The sequence below is a fragment of the Neomonachus schauinslandi genome, chromosome 14 (assembly GCF_002201575.2).
Source record: "Neomonachus schauinslandi chromosome 14, ASM220157v2, whole genome shotgun sequence".
Taxonomy (NCBI): domain Eukaryota; kingdom Metazoa; phylum Chordata; class Mammalia; order Carnivora; family Phocidae; genus Neomonachus; species Neomonachus schauinslandi.
This window is the reverse complement of record NC_058416.1, coordinates 14,764,296-14,785,154: the sequence shown is the minus strand read 5'-3', so window position 1 is coordinate 14,785,154 and position 20,859 is coordinate 14,764,296. Positions and strand designations below refer to the sequence as shown.

Below are 20,859 nucleotides of genomic sequence, written 5' to 3'. Positions count from 1 at the left end.
TAGTGTGATGAACAATGTGTTTACTATAAAATGCTAATTAGCCCTTAAAGTTATTAATGTAATTATTGTTCATCTAAGGACATAAATCTGACAGCCCCTGAGGACAGGGGCATTGCTCATTTTGAAGAAGCAGGCTTAAAGCACTTTTTGCTTACCTATTTGCTTATTTTAAACTAAATCACTCTTAAAAGACAGACAACAATTAAATATGACCAAGTTGCCATCTATTCGAAGAGGACAAAGATGCTGAGAGCTGAAATAAGAGGTTATAAGACACACCGACATTTGTGTTCATAAGTAAGGCACCACTTTTTAGGCCTAATAAGAGCAGATCATGGATTTGAGGGTATGCGTTATGAATGCCTCATTTAATCTCTGATAGGGCAGCTTACTTTGAATCTGGAAGGGTTTGGAAGAATCATTTGGGCAGGGAACATGAACAATAGTGTTGCTCTATTCACTAAATACAGAGGATTTTGGAGGGGGTTTATTTATTTATATTTCTCACAGAACTTTGAAGTTACGTGTCTCTAGGGCAATATAGCTATCTTGTCCTCACTGCCTTCTTCAAATAGAGAGGTAGCCCTCTAGTTGTCTGGAGTAAATAAAAGTTCCTTGCTACAAAGATAAAAAGCATATTAGAATTTTACCAATCATGTTCAGAACTAACTGAAAATGAGATCAGGACTCCTCATTAGGACAGAAAGAAACAGAGGAGGCCTCACTGCTCAAATGCCCAACCTTTTTTTTTCCCCAACCCTTTCACTATAAAAATTGTTCATACTGCATGTACCAGAAAATCTAGCCTAACACAGCTTAAGTAAAAATAAAGAATGGCTTTTCTTCTATAACTGGACACCTGGAGGTATAACCAGCTTCAGTTACAGTTTGATCCAGAAGTCCACCCTATACTCAAGGCTCCCACTATGTGCTGCTGTGATTCTCACAGCTATGCCCTAATCTGTGTACTGTCTTAGTCCTCAGATGCATTCCCTTCAGAGCAACGATAGTGGCTGCAGCAGTTGTAGATCTCAGAGCCACATTATCACATGGTTCATAGAAAAAGGGTATTTATAGGTCTCTTGGAAGAGCAAGGAAGTTCTTGCCAGAAGGATACCCCTGCAAAGATCTACTTGTGTCTACTGAATCAGAGGCCCAGTGCAACAGACTATATGTTGCCTATTCAATAGCTGTTATCCCCTTCCTTCTTGATAGCAGAACCTTGATTTTTGTTCAAGTATGGAGCAGCAGTGGGCTCAGGGAAGTGGGCCACTCCCTCATCTTAAGGGATAAACCATAATTGGACTAAGTCAATCATAATAATAACACTACTTTTTTCCAGTGACTGGATCAGGGCCTGCGCAATTCTGGTCATTAGAACCTTTAGAGAAGTCTACTTGGGGCCTCTGGAAAAGACTTTCCTCTCTAATAATAGAGAGAAATGTAAGTAGACATCTACTCCCTCTACTCTTCTTTGGATATTGTTATAAAAGGAAGAGATATTTGAAACTGTGGCAGCTATCTTGTGACCATGAGAATCTTAGGCTGATCTAGAGACTGACTTTGTTGAGCCATGAAAAAACCTTGGAGCGCCTTTTCTAGAGATCTTGTTGGGGGGATTACCTCCTGGTTCTTATGACACTTTTAACTCAGATATCCTGTTATTTGCAGCTCAAGGCATCTCAATTGATAAAACCAATCCTGAGGAGTCAGGAGAGGATGTGGTGGTGAGCTTAAATCATGAAGGCCTACCCAATGGGTAGGTTAGTCTCATTCAAAGAGCTTGGCTGAGAATGAAAAAGAGAAGTTCTCTAGAAGTAGATCTGAGTGATTCAAGAAAGGCAAAAGGGAGAATGAATGCTGGAGAAGCAATCCAAAAATGTTTGATACATATGACAATCCACCTTTATCAAAAACACCAAGTTTCTCATCAGGAACCTATAGAATCCCCGTTAATTATGAAGACAATCAGAAAATAGACCCTCTTTGTCAGATTTCAGCTGAGCACTTCTTCCTGGGTGTCCCACTAGTTCATCACACTTAAATGTTTAAAATAAAACTCACATTCCCCCTTCAAAAGTCATCCATTTATTATATTCCACATCTCAGGGCATAAGATCTCTTTCACCAATTCAAATAAACTAGAAACCTGAAAATCATTCCTGACCTTTCCTTCATCACCACCTCCCAATAAGGCCAAACTTCTGTTCATTCCATATCCAAAATGTCTCTTGGTTCATCTTTTGCAGTTCGTTCCCATTTCCTCCTAATCCATGTCCCATGCCCCACAGCAATACCTAGCTGGACTTCCGGAGTGTAGACACGTTAAACTCCATCATTTCATATCTATTGGGACCACAAACATGATTGAATGATGTTTAAAACAACCCTTCAAAAATGTCTTATACTGTTTCTAATATAAAGCCTCAGACCACTTTGTTCCCTCAGTCCACACTTCAAAGCATGTGTCTAAATGCACCATGGTAATTAAGCTAACAATAAGCAAGGTCATTTAAATCGAAATAATCCTTGCTAAAGAAAACAGAGTAATACTTAGGGTAAAAGGGTAGAATGAGAAAGCAAGAGCTTTGGAGTCAGCAAGTCCTGTACCTGAGTCTTAGCTTATTAGCTGGGTGAAAACTGGTTAAGTGTCTTAACCTCTCAGAGACCTCCTTCCTTCTTCTATGAATATGGGGAGCATGATCCCCACTTTAGGAGCTGACAAGGGTTTGAAATAAGGAAACAGAGGTTAAGTATCTAGCACAGAATGACAGTAGATACCCAACAAATAACTATTAGTGTTGTCCTTATTACTAGGCACTGACAAAATACTGGATTTTCTTCCTTATCCAGAACCAAGACTTGCAGAGATTAAAAAAATAAAATCCACAGATTCATGTACTATTGCTCATACAATTTTCTCCTAAGAGAGCAGCAAGTGGTGACAATATGCAATTCTAATAAGCTTTCTTAGGCTGATTTCCCAAGTCCAAATCCAACGAATAGCAGCAAACTGAAAGGCAGAGAGGGTGAAAACGGAGAGAAACAGTAGATGACAGGAGGGAAGCTTAAGGAGACACCTTCTCAGAATGCACAAGAGTAGAGCAAACAGCCTTCACCAGCCCAAAGGGACCTACCACGAAAGGCCCAGAGAAGAGCATCATGTGGTGGTTAACGACACAGATTTGGAACCCCGCTGCAGGGGTCTGAACCCCAGCTCTTCTGCTAGCTACCTTACAGTCTCAGACAGGTTTCTCAACCTCCCTGTGCCTCAGTTTCCTCTCTGAAATGAAGATTATCACTGTCCCTATGTCATACGGTTATACGGAAATACATGTGGAAGTAAATCACTTGAAGCTGTAGGGGACCTTGAACAGTGCCTGACCCATAGTGAATGACCAGAGAAGCACTCTGGTGTTTTTATTGTTTTATTGTTTTTATTGTTACAACATGGTATCATCAGTAGTGCTTATTAGAAAGACTGGATCATCATATATTATGTCCTGTATCCTCTGCTTTTAAAGAGAAGTAGCAATACCTTTGATAATTAGTTCAATCAAAAATGTCACATTCTAAAAACAGTCTGGTGCTTATGGTAGGAAATTTTAGGTATCTGAAATATTTACATGTCTGGAATTCCTCCAAGACTACCAGAAAAATGAGATACTACATTGAGATGCAGAATTTTTCAGTGGATGTTATTTTCAGTACATTAAAAGAAGTCACTTCTTTCCCCCACGCCTGCGGAACTAAAAAGAGAGACAGCGAGAAAGACAGGCTCTTCTGAGTGGAGTTCCCGAGCATGGCCATGGGAGGGCCCTTTCCCCAGTGGGAAAGAGCTGGACTCCATCCACAAGTTTCTAAGTGATATAAAGATCCCAGCCTTGTGGCTTGTAAGACTGCCAGATCTCGGAACAAGGCCTCCCTACCTCGCACACAAATCTGTCACAGAGGCATGTCTTCTCTTTTCTGAAAAGAAACCACAAAAGAAATTTACTTATTCTTATTCCCCTAATTGAGAGAAGCTGGGAGCAATGGTTCTTGCATTTTATAAAGAATGGGTGAAAATCACTTACCAGATTTTTGCCAGTATGTTTTGTCAGGCTTGTAGGTATGTTCACTTTAGAGATTTTTTTAAATAGTAAATCACTCAGAAAATGCTGTACCCAATTTTCAGTCCAAAAGCAGATTAAAGTCATTTATCATCATCATTCAGAACTTGTTCATCGTATCTCATCAGGAGAAAGAAAACAGAAGTCCTAATGCAGTCTAATTTTGACAATAAGTTCATATAGTCTTCAATATTTCAATCTTTGAAACAAATCTTCTGAAGGTAGAGAGAAATGCCTACCCTCTGCCATGAAAACATAAAGAGTCTGAGCACCCCTCACAGTGTGCCATCTTTTCTCATTTAATTATTCCCAATAAGTTAGAAAATCTAAACAAAAGTGTGGCTAGGCCACTGTGGCCAAGAAGACTGCCTGACAATATTTTTCAACTGTAGTTGTGAGCACTAAATAAATATCTGACACATAAATCAATAAGATTGATTTTATTTTCTTATAGAATCTTCAGGATTCTCTTAGCATTTAGGGATTAACTCCAAGTACTCAATTGTTTAAGTTGCTAACTTCTAGCTAAAGGATTATTAAAAGCCCCACATTAGTATTTACTCTTAAAAAAATAATTTGAAGCAAATAAAATTTGAGAACATAATAAAGATAACATCCCACTATAGCCAAGTACTTTACCACATCAATGTAAGAATCTGTTAGTAGACAAGAGATAAATCTGATAGGATTTGCTCAATAGATACAAAAAAGAAGTTTCAGGGGCGCCTAGGTGACACACTCAGTTGAGCGTCCGACTCTTGGTTTCGTCTCAGGTCATGATCTCATGGGTTGTGAGACGGAGCTCTGCACTGGGCTCCATGCTTAGCATGGAGTCTGCTTGGGTTTCTCTCTCCCCCTCTCCTTCTGCTCCTCCCCTCCACTCTTTCTCTCTCTCTCTTTCTCTCTCACTCTCTCTCTCTCAAATAAATAAATAAATCGTTTTAAAAAAAATTTAGATATATTAAATATTTCACCATCTCATCACCATATTCACAAGATGGCATCACAGAACTCCGTGTAAAAATTAAGGCTTAAAGACGTGGAAGAATTTGTTTAACATCTTATTTCCAAACCTAGGCTTTAACCCATCATAATATACTACTTACACACTTAGAAAAAAAAAGAAGGAAGGAAGGAAGGAAGGAAGGAAGGAAGGAAGGAAGGAAGGAAGAAAGAAAGAAAGAAAGAGAACTATTGCCTTAATGTGATAAACTATATCTACCTTAAACCAACAACCAATATCATATTTATGGCAAACAAGAAATCAACATCCAAGAACATTAAGACCCCACATAAAATATGTTTATTAATATAGAAGACAAAAGTAGACAAATATATGAAAAAAATAATCTAAAGAGTATAATTTTTAAAAGGTGAGATATCTTTTATGTTTATCAAAAATAGCTAATATTTCAAATATAACACTCAAGTTTTTTAAGGATGTATTAGAACAATTACTGGTAGAAGGGCAAATGTCTATAATTCCCCAGCCAGAAATTTATCAATAAATATAAAGACTCTTAGATAATTCATACCTTTTGTTCCAATAATCCCTATATTACATATTTACCATAAGGAAATAATTAGAAATTTATACAATTTATATAAAAAGACATTCTTTGAAATCTTCTATCTAACATGGAAAAAACTGGAACAATAGAGGAATGGTTAATTTTAGTTCATCCTGATGACAAAATATTAAGCCAACTTCTAAATGTTGTCTGAATATTCACCCTACTTAAAAATAATCTGTATGAAAACATAGCTAGCTAAAGTTAAATGAAAAACAGGATAGCATATTTATATATAATGCTATCCTAATTGTGTACCTATGTATTAACAGGAAAAAAATTGGAAGTAAATACATGACAGTGTTGGCAGTAGATGTGTGGTAGATGTATGGTTGATTTTGATTTATATCTTCATACATTTCTGCCTTTTACAAAATCTCTACAAGGAACTTGGATAAATGTTATATTCTTTAAAAATGTTATAAAAAACAAGAGGGTCTCAATTATTGGTATCCTAAAAGTGGAAAGTGTGAGACTATCTCAATTTTTGTCAGCAAGGAGCTCCAGTAGTAGTGATCTAGCTTCATCCATATTTGCACTCAGCTTTCACGAATAAGACAGCCCCCATCACATTGTTGATATTCTTTAGAGTAAATGAACACTGATGACCATCAGGGTGGTCCCTATGGCAAGCACAGCTCTCTCAGTGTTCCAGAGCCTGGCTTTCTTAACCTCAGCAGACTATGAGTTCTGCCAAAAGAAGTGGGGGGAAGGAGGAGTGGGGCCTGAGGTAAACAAGCGCCAGGGTCTGTGCTCAAAGTGTAAGCCACCAAGTCATGGTTCTTATCCCCAGTCACCCTCAGACCATTAACTGTGCGAACCTACAGGAGCATGTATTCTCCCTTTGGGATACATGTCCATTTGCTCAGTTCAATGGAGAGCAGTTCTCATTTGGCAAAAAGGTTGGAACTCATAAAACTCTGCTAAATTTCTTGAGATTTCCAGAGTCAAGTGCCTTCACACAGTACTTTCTAGACTTTCTAGAGTTCTTTCCTTTTTGGGTTTTTAAAGATTTTATGTATGTATGTATGTATTCATCAGAGAGAGAGAGAGCAACGCGAGAGTGAGTACAAGCAGGGGAAGTGGAAGAGGGAGAAGCAGGCTCCCCGCTGAGCAAGGAGCCTGATGAGGGAATTGATCCCAGGCGCTGGGATCATGACCCAAGCCGACGGCAGATGCTTAACCGACTGAACCACCAAGGCATCCCTAGAGTACTTTCTAGACAAGCTTGTCCATCCTCTGAGCAAATGCCCCCTCTCTATTCTAAATATACATAGAATAATGTGTACAGACATAGAACAGACATAAATATATGTCTGCCAGGTGACTACACTGGACATCAAGAGTCAGACAAGATAGTTTTATAGTCTTCTACTACCTTCTAGCATCAACAATGCCTACCCGACTAAAGTCAACATCTATTTGTCCGTGGTGGGGAAAACATTAGAAAAAATTATTTCAGATTCTAGACACTGGTTATACTAGGGCAATGGATCAAAGAAATTATTCTTTTTTGTTTTAACTTTTTGTAATTTTTCCAAATTTTCTCTCCTTGAGTATATAGTACCTTTACAGTTGTGGGGGGGGGGGGGGGGACAACTTTAAAGTACTTAATGTTTCTGCTCTGGCAAGGAGGACAGTTTTACAACTGGCTATATGACAGTATAAAGAGTGCTACCCACACAGTGCAAAGTTTTGGGGAGCCCCGAGGGAAAGAAGAAGATTAATTCTGTCCAAGAAGAAAGAGGAGCCATGATGTTGAGGGAGCTTCAGAGAAAAAGCAGCTTCTGAGGCCTTGAAGGATGAGTAATATTTTTATCTGATTGGAAACAGCATTCCAAGGGAAAGGTCAGCATGAGAAAGCTCAGACATGAAAGTCCAGAACACTCTAGGGAAGTTAATCCGGAATGATAGTCCTTATTTGATGAGGCCACCCAAACCGTCACCCTATTCCAACCCAATAATTAATCTTAATTAACTTTTAAGTCTTCAATATGCATTCGGGTTAAAATTGATCTTATTTTTACGTGTTTCACATTAAATAAAACTATGTGCTTCATCTGTCTCAATGTGAAAATCATTTTAAAATGAAACTGATTTCAAAATTAAACAGTGTTTAGTCAATTCATTTAATTTGCATTTTAGAGATTTCTGTTGAGAAATTATAATGGTTCCTCACAGCTCATTATTTCTTAGCTATTTGATTAAAGGTTCTGTAACTTAGCTAATTCAGGTGTAGAACAACATTTAGGAAAACATATTTAAGTGTTTTTATGACATATGTGAGGATGTGAACTGTAATATAAATATACAGTACTAGTTTCTGGCAGAAATCCTTTCAGATAGTTTAACCAGAGACTCCACTGAATCAACATAAAGCCAGTGGGGGAAATCATTTGACAGTGACAGAAAGACTGCCCAAACAAGGAAGAGAGGACTGGGGCTCTGGTCCCAGTTCCTTCATTTATCAGTCATGAGGTAACAGCAAATGATAAACTCTGAACCTCAGTTCCCAAATCCATAAAAGATATAATAATCCTGAGTATTCATTACTTCACAGGATTATTAAAAATCACATGAGAATGTATATTCATCACTTATGCAATTGTTAACGACCTTAGAGATAACCTTATTAGGTTTCTAGATTTTGCTCTATTCGGGGGCCCCTACAAGATGCAGGAAGAGTGGAAACAGGATGAAGGACACTGCTGCGAATGGATGGGATCCACTCTCTCACAACCCCATTTTCAGCTGAGGAGTCTGAGATTATCTGCTTTACATTTTGGGCTCCAGGAAAGCTTCCATTTGAAGAAAATGCCCAATGGTTTAAAAGGATTGAAAACCACAGATTTATTCCAATTGCCTCATATTACAATGCCAAAAGTAAAATCCAGAGAAGCTGAATAACTTCCCCAACCTTAAGTAACTAACTATAAAGTGGCTGGGCAAATAAGAAAATACAATTGAGCCATCCATCCCCAAGCTCAATGCCTTTTCTGCTAGCCACATGGAAGAGTGAAATAAACACCACGTACTGACACAGAAGTACAAGTGTATATGGGAGATAGGACATCACCAGTACACTATGAAAATTCTGTTCTGCAATACAAAACTGTAGTTCATTCACTAATCTGCATATTAATTCAATAAATATTAAATGTCAGATATGTGCCAAACATTGTTCTAAGCACTGGTTTAAACGCTGAATGCAATTCCGCTTCAAAGAAAGAAGTTATGATGCCCCAGCCTAACACTGGAATAAAACATTCCATTTTGCCTGAAACTGATGAAAGACAGGCAAAGTAGTATAAATTTAATGATTGCCTATCCAAAAGCACCTCTAATTCCAGTAATGAAATAAACACTAATCTACTTGTTTTGGGGGCCACCCTCCCTGAATTTCCTCTTATAATGTCTTTCCTTTTATCAAAAGCTAACACTCCACCTGAGAAGTACATTTCCTGTACTCTCACCTTCAAGGAATCGGAACCTGCAGGCACTGCCTTTCTCCTCTGTGTATTTATTTTCTCCCTATCTAGAGATCATTCTGTGGCAGATAAATATCTTCTAGTAACTCGCATATTAAAAACAAAACAAAAACCTTTGCCCTCATGACCAGCTGCAACTCAGTTTCCTTTCTTAGTTCCAAAGCAACTGTTTTTGGAAAGAGTTACCTGCAGCTACAACAGCCTTCCCAAGCTTACCCCTCTTCCCCCCGCCCACATCTCTGGTAGAAAGCAAGCTGCCTGGCTGCTCTCCTCCCGAATGTGAGAAAGGAGACCTTGTCTGCTCACAATTTTATCCCCAGCACTAGAACAGCATCTATCATATGCCAAATTCAGTAAATATTTATTGTATGAATAAATCATGTAGAACCATACAGTGATTTAGTGAATTATATAACATACAGCTTGCCAATTTCTCATAGATTTCTGAAAGATGGGTCACAATATATGCTAAGTTTTACTTGCTCCAAAATTAAAACACTCCAATCACTATTTGAAAAAATTTGTAATGACCCATAATGCTAGAGTAAAAGTAATCTACAAATGTAATTCAATCCCTACCAAAACTGCAGTAGGATATTTTTGTAACTTGGCAAAATAATTCTAAAATCCATTTTAAAAGAATAAATATTTTTAAATAACTAGGAAAATTTGACAAAGAAGAATGCAGGCAAAACTGCACTACCAGATATAAAAATTGTGTAACAAAATAATAGTAATTAAAACAGTGTGAATCTGGCACAGGGTAAGGGAGCAAAAACAGAACACAGAGTTCAGAATTGAGCTCAAACATATCTGAGGATTTTGTAAATAAAAAAGATAGCACTTCAAATCAGGGAGGGAAATGGTGGTTATCAATAAAAGGTCTTGGTACAACTGCCTAGCTACTTGCTAAACAAGTAACCCTTCCTTACTCCTCATACCAAATTCCAACCAAATTCATAATAGGAAGCAAGGATTGGAAAATAATTGTATAGCCTTGGAGTAAGGAATGGTTTTTGAGCATATCAACAAAGCTAGCACCACAAAGAAAAACACTGACTGATGACAGACTCAATATTTAAAAGTGAAAAAATATATGTGGTAAAAACAAAACAAAATAAACTAGGAAACCCTGAGCGAGATTAAAAGGCAAACAAAACCCAGCAAACATTTTTGCATCATATACATATGAAAAACGTTTTAGAAGAGTGATGCTAAATCTACAGAAAGAACATCCCGAAAGATAAATGGGGAAAGGAAATAAATAACTCACAAAAGAATGAATATACGTGGTCAGTAAACATATGAAAAGATAGCCAGTACCATCAGTAATCAAAAGGATGCAAGTTAAGATATTAAATTTCCTTTCGGGGCGCCTGGGTGGCTCAGTTGGTTAAGCGACTGCCTTCGACTCAGGTCATGATCCTGGAGTCCCACGATCGAGTCCCGCATCGGGCTCCTTGCTCAGCAGGGAGTCTGCTTCTCCCTCTGACCCTCCCTACTCTCATGCTCTCTCTGTCTCATTCTCTCTCAAATAAATAAATAAAATCTTAAAAAAAAAAAAGATATTAAATTTCCTTTAACTGTTATCTTAGCCAGCTAAAATTAAAAATATTGACACTACACTGGGTTAGCAAGGGGATGGAAAACAGAATTCTCACACACTTATTATGAGAGAATAAACTGACATAAAAGTCTGTTAGTTTGGCATCTAATGTAAAATATCCATTAAGGGAATAACAATTAATACATAAAGGGTATTATTTGTGGAGTCATTTATAATTGAAAAAAAAAAGTCTATCAATAGATTATTGAATATGTCATTACTGATCTGTACAAAGAACTACTACAGAAACCTAAATATGTGAACCTACATTTTTGAAATGTAGAAAGATATCCACAGTATGTCAAGTGGAAAAGGCAGATTATAAAACTATTCTACCTCCTAAGTATTTCTCGAAATCAATCCTCTTCTTTCATCTCCATCGCTACTCTGGTGCAAGCTCTTCCCTTTCCTGCCCCAGCCTGCTTTCTGTGGTATTTCCAAAGGCAGCTATGGGACAGTTTTACAAGGCTAATACCTGCTTATCTTATTGCTCACTGAAAACTTGTCCTACCCCTTGGCCTCCTCCTCCAGCCCTCTTGCCTCTCTCCTGCTTGCGCCAGCTTCCATGGCCTTCTTTCAGTTCTTCTATTACCCCTGGCCTACTCCAATCTTGGTCCCTTGCACTTGTTCTGGAACCTTCTCACCCACCCTACACCTCCGGTCTCCACACTATGCCTGTTGATGCCCCTGCCTTTTCAGCACTCAGCACAGATGCCAGCATCTCAGGAAAGGCTTCCCTTTCCATACACTGTTGGTCAGTGCTCCCTTTATACACTCTCATAGCTCTCTTACCTTTTCCTTGCTCACCTTATCACAGTTTGCAATTTTTTATTTGAAGATTAGATCATTACTATCCATCTCCCTCCAAAGGCCAAGGACAAAGACCATGTCCATTTTCTTCATCATTATATTCACTGACACGTATTAAACACAGTTTAGAGACTGCCATGTATCAGGCACTAAAATATCTTATGAGTGAAGAAAGGAAAAGAGGGTGAGAGGAGAGGAGAGAATGAGGATTCAGTGCTGTTACTTGAAAATCAATAGAGCTAAAACCAAAGCTAACTCCACTTCTTGATTATTATGATTAAAAATGTCCATCATAGATTTTGAACCATGAAAGTAGTAAACAGACACCTCCGCAAAGAAGACACACAGATGGCAAATAAATTTATGAAAAGATGTTCCATATCATATGTCATTAGGGAAATAAAAATTAAAACAATGAGATACCACCACTACAAACCTATTAGAATGCCCCAAATCCACGATACTGACAATACCAAATGCTGACGAGGACGTGAAGTACTAGGAACTCTCATTCATTGCTGGCAAGAATGCAAAGTGGTACGGCTACTCTGAAGGTCAGTCTTGTGGTTTCTTAAAAAACTAAGTATACTCCTATCATACAATTTAGCAATTGCACTCCTTGCTATTTACCCAAAAGAGGCTAGGTCTGCACAAAAACCTGCACACAGACGTTTACAGCAGCTTTATTCATAATTGTCAGAACTTGGAAGCCACCACAGTGGTCCTTCAGTAGGTCAATAGATAAACTGTGGTACTTCCAGACAATGGAATATTATCCAGTGCTAAAAAGAAATGAGCTATCAAGTCATGAAAAGATATGAAGGAAACTTTAAATGCATGTTACTAAGTGAAAGAAGCCAATCTGAAAAGGCTGCACACTGTATCACTCCAACCAAATGACATTCTGGAAAAGGCTAAAACTATGGAGACAGTAAAAATATCAGCAGTTGTCAAGAGTTGAGGGGAGGGATGGATGAAGAAGCAGAGCACAGAGGTTTTTAGAGCAGTGAAAATACTCTGTATGATACTATAATTGTGGATATATGTCATTATTCATTTGTCCATACAACACCAAAAGTGAACAGTAAGTAAACTATGGACTTTGGATCACAGTGATGTATCAATGCAGGTTCATCACTTGTGACAAAATGGAGCACTCCAGTGGTGGATGCCAATAATGGGGGGAAGCTGTGCATGTGTGGGGGCACGGGTGATATGAGAACTCCCTACTTTGCACTCAATTTTGCTATCAACCTAAAACTGCCCTAAAAATAGTCTCTTTGAAAAAAGTACTATAGGTCTTTTTTTTCCTACTATTTATCCTTCCCAAATCAGAGGCTCAATGATGCATTTTCTGGTTACTGTTCCTCATTGCCACAAACAAGATGGCAAATTCATCTCTAGTGGTAGGATCATTGTCGGGTCAAGTTTACGGGACTTTAGGAATTCTGATGCCAAGAAACAGACCCATCTGTAACCCAGAACCCTAATATCCTAAATGTTGTCAATAACAAAGTCAATTCTATTTTCCATTTGCATACAATAAATCAGAAATTCTATGTTGAATTAATGATTCCAGATTTCCACTTCTCACTCCCTCTTGCCCTAAGATAGTTCCTAAGATAATTCCACTTTCTGAGGGATATTTCACTATAAACCCAAAAGGATAAGACCAATTTCTTCTTCATCTTCTCTCTTTTCCTACGCTTTCCACACCATAAGCCACAATACCCACCAAATCCACCCCTAACCACGTATGAAACTCAGGGCAAACATTTTGCTCCCATGGTTACCAAGTTCTAGTCCATGGATCCCAGCTCAACATTGTATCTTTAAATTTTGGAATTGCATTGATAATAATCAGTGTTTATCTGTCAGAGCAATACAGAATCCAGGCCTAAGTGTAGAGCCCAGCCCATTTCTCCCAGTTAGGTCATTCTGATCTCACTTAGGAAGATGAAAGCTATTAAGGGAGCAGAAGACCATAGTGGTTCAAGGTGGTTAATGATTTTATTTTTAAAGGATTCAAGAAACTGTGCATTTTGGCATCAAATACATATAATATAAATTGTGTATAACGGTAGGCAGATGGTCACCTGTCGATAGTGGGTGGCTGAAGATTTACAGTCAATATTTAGTCAACAGCTCAGTCACTTTGCTCTGGATATAAATGTCTATGACTTCTTCCAAACATTATTTTCCCTTTGTGTTTACAAGCTCATGTAATCTTTTTCCTAATCAGTTATATAAAAATAATTTTTAAAATAATACATTTACAATACAATTTGACATACTAGAAAATGGGTCTGCAAATGTGTTTATATCCATGGTGTAATTAAAAGAGCGGAATTATGGTAGGTAGACCTCCAGGAGGTCATTTGACATTTCTGGTAATGAGATTCCTTACCTGTACAATAAAAAATACGCCAAATCAGTTGCAAGACTTCACTTCCCTTCTCAAATAATCTTTTATTTTTTTTAAGATTTTTTATTTATTTATTTGATATAGAGAGAGAGAGTACAAACAGGGGGAGTGGCAGGCAGAGGGAGAAGCAGGCTCCTCACTGAGCAGGGAGCCTGATATGGGGCTCGATCCCAGGACCCTGAGATCATGACCTGAGCTGAAGGCAGATGCTTAACCGAATGAGCCACCCAGGAGCCCCTCAAATAATCTTTTAATTTATGTAGCAGTCTACTCATATCTCATGCATGGCATTTATCAGATTCTACTTTTTTTAGTTATCTGAGTTTTTCATACTCTACCCTCTCCTTCTACCACTACCAACTCCAGGTCTCTGAAGCCAGGGATTTTGTTTCATTCTATCAGTATATTCCCTACTATACCTAGTAAAGTGTCTCAAATGCTCAGGTGCTCAGAATGGATATTGAATGAATGGGAGAGGTCAGAAGTGAGCAGATTTCCATCCAGATTTCGTATGTTGAAGTCCTAATCCCTGGTACCTCAGAATATGACCGTATTTGGAACTAGGGTTGTTGCAGGTAGAATCAGTTAAAATGAATATGGTGGGCCCCAATCCAATATGACTGGTATCCTTATAAAAAGGCGAAATTTGGACATAGACACAAACACAAAGAACACACAAAGAACAGCATGCAAAGATGAAGGCAGAGATCTCAGTGATGTTTTTACAAGTCAAGAAACCCCAAAGATTATTGGCAAACTACCAGAAGTTAGGAGGGAGGCATGGAACAGATTCTCCCTCAGAGTCCCCAGAGTCCCCAGAAGGAACCAACTTTGCCAACACCATGAACTTGAACTTCAAGCATCCAGAACTACGAGACAATAAATTTCTGTTGCTTCAGCCACCCAGTTTGTGGTTCTTTGTTATGTCAGCCCTAGCAAAGAGGATACCCACTGCATTACCAATAGCTGTCTCACTGGCAGTTACAAAAATGAACGCTTGGGCTGCTAGGAACCCAAGCCCACTTGGCCCGTCTCACCAAATCCTCATCTCCACACAGTCTGTACATCTGACCCCCCTTACCCTGCCCATCTATCCACCCTCCCATTGGGCCTGGGAGACTTCCAATATGCTTTACCCTTCCACAGAATGCTCCTTCCACTTCGTTGCCTTAACGATACCTGTGCTCCCCCAGGAGGAACTGCTGTCTGGAAGCTGCCACTTTATTAAGTGGAGGCTGGTCTGTCATTCGTGCCTCTCTTAACTCCAAGCCAAGAGTTTGTGTTACCCGAAACTACTACTTCCTCCCTCTTCCCTTTGCATACCCTCCTGCTGCTTTAAGTCTCAGGCTATACCCACTGGCTCCCTGTTACCTGCCATGTTACCTTACCATTCACTGATACAGCAGAGCAAGGTGGTTAAGAATGTAGGTTGCTGGAGCCAGACTTGCCCTCATCTGAGAACCAGTTCTGACACTTGCTAGCAATGTCACTTGCACAAGTCCGTGAACTTCTGTGAGCCTCACTTTGCTCATCTATAAAATGGGGCAATGATAATATATAAAGCTCTTAGAACAGTGCATGGCACCTGGTAAGTGCTGAATAAATATGAGCTACTATTATATCAGTTTCTAGATCTGAGTTGTCCTCTTTATCTCTACCTTATCTTCTTTCTTGCTTCCTCCCACATTCATGGGGATGAGCTTTCCCAACTCTGGCTTTCAATCCCTTGATCTCCTTACTTCCAGTGACCTTCTCCTTCACATTATCTGAGCCACTAATGACCCTGATCACATTCCAGCCTCATCAACTCCAAAATCTGTATCATCAAAACTTCTGAAATTAAAAAGACCCCATTCTCTGATCACAACCTCCAATCTGTCTGCTTACTTGCACAAGTGCTCTCAACTATAAAAAAGAAATCTACCACCTCCCATGACAACCCAGAGTTACCATTCTCAGTATTCATCAGTCTCCTCCACCTTCATTTGCCTCTACATTCTTCCTCTCCATGCTGATAGTCAACCAGGTAAATATTGCTAAAGAAAATTATAAAACCATTTAAACTGATACAGTGGGTTTGGCACTTTAAAATATGTCCCCCCCTTCCATTAGTTATCCATACAACAGTAAGGCTGCTCCTTTTAAATATGCTGATAGGCATGACTCTGTTGACTCTCACACAATTGGATGCATGAGCAGCTGTCTCTGGTTGCTGGTTCCCAGTCCAACCCTAGTCATAGTCATTAATCTCGATAATGGATGGCCATTTCAAGAGGCACATGGGAACCCTCCAAGCCTAACCTCCACTCCCAGGTTCTTTCCTGAGACTCCCACTCCCCCCAAACAACGTATTTATGTCTTTACTGCTAGATATGGGATCTAGTTATGGGGATATTCTATGAAAAAGTGTTAATTTCTTTTTATAAAAGCAAAGCAAGACATTTTTTTTCAAAAGAAGAACAGGTACTTTTCCAATAGTCCTAGAAACCATCCATCTCCCTCTGAGACTGTGCACCAGCCCTGAAGTGAAGCCTGGTTCCCAACTCTCCCCCCAGGCGGAGTATCTCTACCCATGCCAGTGCATGTGTGTGTGTGTGTGTGTGTGTGTGGTGTGTGCGTGTGTACACAGGTGCAGGCATCACTGGCAAATGAGGAGCAAACACCACTGAGGGGGTATTTGATTCACTTTTACCTTGATGGCCATTTCTTAGACTAAAAAACAGTAATCTCACTTTAGCTGGTACTGCTAAAAAAATAACTATTAGGGTTCATTTAGAAAAATCACAGTCCAAGTTAGAAGCCATAAAAATCATTTTCAGAATGCACCTTTTTTAGGTATTCTTAAAACCAATAATTTAATTTACTAAAAGTTAAAAAAAAAATTAAAACTCTTGAGTACCTTCACCCATTCTCTCTTTCGTCTGAAGACCTCCTTTAATCTGCCCAGAGGGTTTAAAACATTCTCTTGTGCTTTTTCAAGCTCCACCTCATCACACACCACGGTTATTTCCAAAATCTGCAGTGATTTCTAAGAGTCGACCTCCTCTCTGTTTGACAGTTCTCCCACAGTTTACACATGTTGCCTCCAAGCGACTTGGCATTAATTCTAGGGTTTGTAATCAACCTGCGGTGTGAATATTTGCTGCAGGTGAATTTTTACCAAACCTGGAAGATGCCTCCATGTGAAGCAAGTAAGAGCCTAACTCCACAAACTCAGATGTGCAAGAGATCAGCTTTATTTTTCCATTATTCCACTTCTGTTCTGAATCTCCATTCTGCAGGGGTACCTGGGAATTCATCCCTGGCATTCAGCAAACCTCCTTCTCCTGGGATCGGCCTAACTTTCTGGGAAGAAGGGAGAGCTTTCATGGTAGCAAGACATTGTTGAGGGCATTTGCCATTCACCTACACAAAGTCTCCCGAGACATCCCTGATGGCTGTCTGCGTGATTCCTTCAACCCCAGCTGTTCTCTCCACTATCTGTGTTCCTGGGGACTTGGGAACTGTTTTAGCTTTGGAGCCATGCTGGGACACCAGAGCCTCTCTGATGCTACTCATGACCCCATATGCCTGGCTCTAAGATCCTCTGGTTGGGAAAGGGATTGTTGCTTCCATGGGCATCAACCCAGGACACAGGAACAGACTGCCCTGATCTCAGCATTTCTGAGTTTCTTGGTGGTTGGCCAAACCCCTAAGACTTTCTCTGGGACGCACCTACATTTTTGTCCTCCTTACTTCCCCTCCATATGTTTCCCCATCCCCATCTAAACTCCCCATATTCCAAGAAATATTTTTCTCATCTAAGCAAATAGTTTTCTCTGTCTCATATAGTTTCTTCCAGGCATTTTGTCTCAAATCCCATTCTGGCTCACTCTACCCCTGAGGGAACAAACACCCATCTGGCTGCTCTAGCCCCATGGTCCTTGTTGAGTTCCTTGAACACTCGACCTTCTCTTGGCCCGGAAACTCTCTCAACCCTCCACTTGGCTGCCTCCTTCTCACTCTTCCTGCCTCATTTTAAATGTCCCCCATTCAGTGAAATCTCCCCTGATCACCCTAAGCAGCTACCCATTATTCTCCATTACCGTTTGTTTCCCATAGACCTATCATAACTCTTTAATTTTTGTTTCTCTTTTATTTACCTGTTTGTTATCTGTGTCCCCTCTGGACTGTAAGTTCCAGGAGAGAAGAGACTTGGGGTCAGGAGCATGAGCATGGGCTTTGGAGCCAGCCTGCCTCAGTCCTAATCTCAGTTCTGTACTTACTAGCTGTGTGACCTTGGACAAGTCACTCAACCTCTCTGTGACTCAGTTTCCTCTTCTGTAAAATGTAATACCTTATAACAAACTATAGAAATGATCCCTGAAAGTATAGTCTTAAAATGTAATACCTTATAAAGCTGTTATGACAATCAAATGAATCAATACCTGGCACACAGTAAGTGCTATCAAGTGTTTATTAGACCAAGTACCTAACACTTGGTATAATGCCTAGATTATACGGGATGCTCAGAACATGTTTATTGAATGTAGAAATAAAAGAAAAAAGAAAAGAATGAATGAATACCACAGAGCCAAACATATCATCTGTAATTTACTTGTTCTGCTAGCTGAACCACAGTGCAACAAGATCAAGGTAGTTTGCTCAAATCCTAAAAAGGGCAGCAAAGTTTATTGTTCCATTGCAACTGAGTACATCTCTAAACCTGTGTAGCTGTCCAGCAATTGAATAATGCTGTCTTCAGCTAGAATGAGTAAGAAAGTCTGAATGGGTCAATGTTTGCTTGTCACAGTTAGCATACAAATCATACCCAGGACATATCCTATTCACGGCAGCCTCACAGTTTCACCTGCTTGATAAATGCTAGCTCTTGTGTTTAATCACCCTACGAAAACTGTGTCATTTTACCAACAATAATCCTAGAACTTTAAAGAAAAGAGTAATAGCAATTTAATTCTGGTCTCCTTAGGATTATTTACATATGTATAAAGTTAATATATCTACAGGTGCATATTTAACTCTATATCTGGCTGTGTAATCAGAATTTGAGTCAAGTACTTGACTCAAAGAATAGTCCGTGCAAGTATCTGAAAACCTTTCTACTGATCCACGTGTTGACATTTTTTCAATGTCCAAAACAAAAAAAAAAAGGAAAGGAACAGCAAAAGTATAGAAGAAGACACAAAAATGAACCTTAAAGAAGAGTCATTACTATGAATTTAAGATTATCTACCACATCCAGAAGGTGTAAGTGTTCCTGTTTTATTTGCTTTGTGGGCTTGAAGGCTCTTGCATATGTACTTTTCTCTTTCCTTTGCTTTCCCACTGTCCATTCCAGGTCATTAGAAAGGAATCATTAGCGTGAGAGTTGGTCTAGCACCGCCCAGTCGGAAAGAGAATTCTCATATTAGAAAGTAGAAATGAGTTAGAAGGCTAAGCTTTCTATGGCAAGATCCAGCCTACGTAAGTATGTCCTGGGGAGCTGGCACTCATCATCCAAGGAGAACACGATAGTCCCCTTTACTCTCAGACTAGGAGAAAAATTACTATTTCCCCAGACCCAATTCATTATCAGTTCCTGAGAGCAGAGCTATTACGGATAAAGGCGAGTCCCTTAATCTGTTTGTTTATGCAGTATACTTGAAATTTAGTCAAGCATGCAACTTTTATCCACACAACTAATGGAATAAAGACATAAGATAGACACATTTCGTTACGACCCACCTGTCAGATTCTGACCCTAGAATCATTCAGTAGTCGCTGCTAATTCCTGTTGCGTCCCCAGCTGTATTCACAGACCAAAGGCAATGGTATGAAACTCTACTGAGTGGAACACCTGAGACGTTTTCTGTGACTGATGTGCCAAACAGCAAAATGCTCTAGATTCTACCACTAAATCTATGATGTACTCAAGTAGCCTAACTTATAATACTTATCTCTCTCTTCTGCTTTCCTTGGGTCTCATGCCCCAATTTTAAAATCTCTATGACTATAAGGCCATATATAGAAATGCTATCTCCCTGTTACACTTGATTTTGTGCCAGTACCATGATTCATTTTATACAGGCAGTTCAATCTAGCATTTCCTCTCCAGCCTAAAATCTCTTCATGTTTTGTTCAGCTCACTGGATCAAAAATATATTGCCATATCATTTTCTCCACTGGAAAACATACTATCATTATTTTTTTTTTCATGGAAATCAGGCTTTATCCTTTGCACACTGTTCCTCATCTCCCATACCAACAGCTCCCTCCATTCCTGCCTAAAATTGCTCACCATTCCAATAAAGTGGTATACTGGAATGGAAAAAATTTGGTTTCAGTCTTGGGGATCAATTTATGATAATCTTAAATAAGCCTCTTTCTAATTGATGAGTCTACTGCAAATTGCATACTTCAGTTTACTCTGTAAGGAATACAATTAAACTAAGGCAAAGCTGGTTATGACTCATGTATAATGAAATGAAAACAGCATCACCATTAAACACCAAATAAAACCATTGATTCCGTGTATTATTCTGTCAGTTTTAATTGAATTGCATTTTCCCCCTTTCAGTTCTTAATTATGCAGTTCATGCTGAATCTTTATTTTTATGCACAGAATGGGATAATGTACTCTTCCTCCTTACCTTAGTGTCTAAAAATATAAGCCTATTGAGAACAGAAAAGTCTTTGTTGGTCTTAATTAAAGCAAAACACCTGCTTTTATCCCAGGAGCTGAATGTGTTGCTGTACTGTGAGACTGTTACCAAGTGAGGGGACAATAGGGCTGCTTCGTGTTGCATGTCCCTCTCCCCGACCTCTGGTCTCAACCTCTTTCCAAATTCTATCACAAGAGGGAAACCGT

At 39.2% G+C, this 20,859-nt stretch overlaps 1 protein-coding gene and 1 pseudogene across 1 annotated transcript in view; one reads left to right on the top strand and one right to left on the bottom strand.

Annotated features, from left to right (window-relative positions):
* CDH20 (cadherin 20) overlaps window positions 1–20,859 on the top strand; it is a 203,984-nt gene that overhangs the window by 46,017 nt on the left and 137,108 nt on the right. The gene's annotated exons all lie outside the window — the stretch shown is intronic.
* LOC123326709 lies at window positions 18,299–18,390 on the bottom strand (annotated as a pseudogene).